This window comes from Salvelinus sp. IW2-2015, unplaced genomic scaffold, assembly GCF_002910315.2.
Source record: "Salvelinus sp. IW2-2015 unplaced genomic scaffold, ASM291031v2 Un_scaffold10603, whole genome shotgun sequence".
Taxonomy (NCBI): Eukaryota; Metazoa; Chordata; class Actinopteri; order Salmoniformes; family Salmonidae; genus Salvelinus; species Salvelinus sp. IW2-2015.
Window position 1 is genome coordinate 1 of NW_019951861.1, and position 4,879 is coordinate 4,879.

Below are 4,879 nucleotides of genomic sequence, written 5' to 3' on the forward strand. Positions count from 1 at the left end.
CATTAAAATACTTTAAATACCACTTAAGTGTTTTTGGGGGTTCTGTACTTTAACTATTTATATTTTGACTACTTACTTTACACTTTCCATAAGACATATTTACTTTTACTCATACATATCCTTGACACCCAAAGTAGTCGTTCATTTTTTGAACGCTTAGCAGGAACAGGAAAATTGTCAAATCACCGCGCCTTATCAGGAGAACCTCCCTGGTCATCCCTATGCTCGATTTCTGCGGACTCCTAAACACAATGCTTCATTTGTAATATGTCTCAGCGTTGGAGTGCACCTGGCTTTCCGTAAATAAAAAATGGCGCTATCTGGTTAACTTATATAAGTCATTTTAAATTGATTGTACTTTACTTTTGATACTTAAGTATATATTCTAGCAATTATATATATTTAAACAAATACTTTCTACCAAGTTGTCTTTACTGGGTGGACTTTTCACTTTTTTACTTTAGTCATTTATTATTGGGTATCTTTACTTACAACTCAGTATGACAATTGGGTGAGGTGAAATTGGTGCTTTTCTTTTTCTGCTCCCTCTAGTAGTAGGCCAACATAAAATCCAACTGACCGGTAAACAGCCACACAAAAACAAAGCAGACAATTAATGATCATGGGAAATCATCAACCAGTTCCAAAGTCGGAGACAGAGTCGATAACGGACAAACTTGTCTTACAAACTCGCACGCCACTAGATACAAATCCTCTGATGATATGTAGCATACTGGAAGTAGACCCAGAGACGCTGCATGTAATTCAAACGTTCATTAGTATTTTGGAGAAGCAAGATAACCAACAAATCTCATATTACAAATAACCACAACTATTCAAATACAGCTGCAAATGACGGCACAAATTCATGAACTCCAGACAAGAATGACCGATACTGCAACTTCGCACAACTACTAACTATCTTTTAATTTCAACAGGGAAATCAGATCTCCTTAGAGGACCTCAAAAATTGCCAATGCCGACTATATTTCAGTGACAGGCGGACGTATTGGGTAAAGTTTTCAACTAAGCAATAATCGCGCTCGGATAGACCTCATAAGGCTACGATACTGCCACTGCGCAAGCTGATTCAAGTTCTTGAAAAAGGCAGGTAGCCATCACAGAAGATACCAATTCACCCAAACGGTCATAATAACGTCGTGGTACAGTGTGTGCTAATTGTGTGCCAATAGTATTATATTTATGTTTGAAATGCCTGTTTCAAACGTTTCGATAACCCAGAGGTGTGCATGTTGTATATTTAAATAAAATGTAGCTACGTTAACCGCAATGACCATGATGGGATGAGAAACATCACATTGTCATGGGTTCGTGCTTTTCAATCTATGGACGTCCTGCCCCATTGAAGTGTGACATTCCCTAAACGGTATTTACGGTCGTAAAGCGTATGGGATTAAGTAGGTGACGTAAGGTGAACGTCGCCAACGATGCGGAGAACACAATTGTGATGTAAATGTCGAGCATTGATCTGCATCTGCCGGCACGACCTAAACAAGGGGAAAGAGACAGCGAGAGAGAATTGTACAATGGCAATATCAGAGATCAGTACCGATGGCAAATATTTCAACTTTTAAATTTGCAGTCGAGATTGGCTATTATTCCATAGAATATTTTAATTTCTACACAGCCGTTACTACACTACCCAATATCTGGACCGGGAGGAAGGCTGTATGGACCAGGAGATGTTTCACTTGCCACCACCAGATGGAGATTTGCTGAATGTTACATTAGGTAGTAGGGCCCCACTGTAGTAAATCTGCCAGCTTCAACCGTCATCCATCGTCTGATGTTCGGGAGATGACCGTGTACTGGCCACTAGGGGCCAAGTGAGCACTTCGAGTTACCATATGGTTCAAACCGGTAAAAATGTGATTTATCGAGGGTAAAATTTGGGCCTAGCTACATTCGTGGAACAAACTGGGCGAGATGGTGAATTGAAATGGAGTGTTATGATACAGCAGACGGAAATTGCAGCTGAGGTCCTACGCGCTCGGTTCAATCCCAAAAGGATGGGCAACTGAAAACATTTCTCGCCGACGAAACGACAAGAATTTACCATGAGACTTTGGAGACTTCAGCACCTGATTTACTGCTGATCGCAGAAAGGGCTGCTGTCTCCGAATTGTTTGGCGATATAATTTGTATTTATAACGCTATATTCCAAAACCTTTAAGCCATCGAGGTTCAGCCATAGAAGTTCTTACGTATTATTAGGCACAGTGTTAATGCCTTAACTGTGACACCTTTAACAACACTTTGAACAAGTGTGACCTGTTTTTGGGAACTATAACTGATGGGATATAGGAATAGTGACGTGTCTTAAAACAGCATGGACGGTCTATTCTGACAGTTGAGGACTGGTGAGCTGTTGAGAGAAATAAATAACGTCTGAATACAGTTGGCTTCGGGTTGGTGAAAGACACAAGGACACTGTTGATATGAATATTATTAATTAAGAACCATGTAAAGTTGTAGTACTAATAGGCTTACCAAGGGTTTTCTCTGCCTATTAGTTTTGTGTTGAGACTAACTTGGGAATAGTCTTCAGGGTCCCATCTTTAACTTAGGTTAGCTAGTAGGCTACCTTACTTAAACCTCAAATTGGCAAACAAACCTAACTAGCTAGCTATTTAGCAGCATAGGTAAGAAAACATGTTAGTTAATAAGGATCAATGCATTAAAGCTGCAATATGTAACTTTTGGGTGACCCAACCAAATTCACATAGAAATGTGAGTTATAGATATATCATTGAAAGCAAGTCTAAGAAGCGGTAGATCTGTTCTATGTGTGCTATTTCTATGCTACCCGTGCCTACATTTCATTTGGTGTCTTTCACTTTGTTTTGTACAGCAGCTTCAAACAAAAATACAATATTTAGGGTTATGGGAAATATATTTCACAGCGGTTTAGATGGTAAAATGATTTTCTACACTATACTTGCTTGTTTTGTCACATAAACTGAAATTAGGAAAACTATTAGAATTTTGGCAACCAGGAAATGGCAGAGCAATTTCTATACTGAACAAAAATATGAACGCAACATGTAAAGTGTTGGCCCCATGTTTCATGTGCTYAAATAAAGGATCCAATATATTTTCCATACGCACAAAAAGCATATTTCTCAAAWATGTTGTGCACAAATTTGTTTACAAGTTAGTGAGCATTTCTCCTTTGCCAAGATCATCCACCTGACCGGTGTTGCATATCAAGAAGCTGATTAAACAGCATGATCTTTACACAGGCATACCTTGTGCTGGGGACAATAAAAGGCCACTCTAAAATGTGCAGTTTTGTCACACAACACAAGCATGCAATTCAATTGGCATGCCGACTGCAGGAATGTCCACCAGATCTGTTGCCATAGAACTTAATGTAATTTCTCTACCATAAGCCGCCTCCAACGTCATTTTAGAGAATTTGGCAGTACATCCAACCGACCTCACAAACCCAGACTAGGCCTGGGCGATATGGCCAAAATCTCATATCCCGATATAGGTCATTTCATATCCCGATAACGATACATATCATGATATAGCACATTTTCTGTAAATTCAAGGAATAAATAGTTTATATAAAATGACCACATGTAAAGGCTTATTTCTTATTACATTTTGGTACTTACTCATATTTGATTATTTCTCCTTTTATTTAGAACCTTTGTGCAAATGTTCAATTAAACATGTAACAAAATATAAAATATTAATGTATAAAATCTAAAAAGGTAAATAGAAAACACTTCAACTGTAGTTGCAAYTAYGGCTGGGCGATATGACGATATATATTGTGTGACGATAGAAAAACGTCTATCGTTTCATATTATGCTGTTTATTTCGTTGCGTCGCAAATCACACTCTTTACGCCAATATTTTGTCAATTGGACAATGCTTTGCCAAATTTGCAACACAAACAAACATGGAGGAGAATGAACGTGACACGGAGCTTGTACCTAAAAGAGGGGCTACTTCGGTCAGATGGACGTGGTTTGGTTATGAAAAGTCTGACACGGACCAGAAAACCGTCCTCTGCTAAATATGCCGCAGGCCGGTCCCGACAACAGGCTCAAACACCACTAACCTCTCTTACCACCTACACAAGAATCATGTGAAACAGTACGGAGAGTCTACGGATGAGACCCCAAAAAGTACAGTCTAGTGCTCAAAACAAACCCCCGACTCAGACGTTGCAAGAGGCTTTTGTCCGCGGCACACCATATGGCAAAGAATCACGAAGATGGAAGGAGATAACAGCTGCCATTACAACTTACATCTGCAAGACCAGGCCCCAATTTACACGGCTCGAGAAACTGCATTTTATTGATGGTAAGTTAACATGCACAGAGATACCGTGATGACGGTCCTGAGGCACATTGTCTTCCTATTTAATCCCGCCATGCACCTTCATGTTTCATTATGATAAGCACGGGCCCCATGCTCGCATGGATCTGCTACCACAATCCGGAAGCTGAAAAGCCCAGTTTCTCCTGGCTGCATACTCAGGACATCGTCACACATTGAGCATGTTTGGGATGCTCGTGGTCGATGTGTACAAAACAGCGGCACACATCGATACAGTTCCAGTCAATATTCAACAACTTCAACCAGCGGACAACATCCCACAGCCACAATCAACAGCCCTGATCAACTTATTGCAAAGGAGATGTGTTGCGCTGCGATGAGCAAATAGTGTCACAACCAGATACTGACTATCCACATCCCTACTTTTTTGGTAAGTATCCCTGTGACCAACAGATTGGCTATCTGTATTCCCCCAGTCATAATGAAATCCATAGCACTCAGTTGCCGTATCTAGCCCATTAGAAGAAACCCTGATCAATGAGAGACCTGTTAATACCCTTCA

At 40.1% G+C, this 4,879-nt stretch overlaps 1 non-coding gene across 1 annotated transcript; it reads right to left on the reverse strand.

Annotated features, from left to right (window-relative positions):
* Positions 1-948: 948 nt before the first annotated feature.
* Positions 949-1,087, reverse strand: LOC112079968 (U4 spliceosomal RNA). Its single transcript, XR_002896093.1, has one exon. It is a non-coding gene; the product is annotated as a U4 spliceosomal RNA (small nuclear RNA).
* Positions 1,088-4,879: the final 3,792 nt, after the last annotated feature.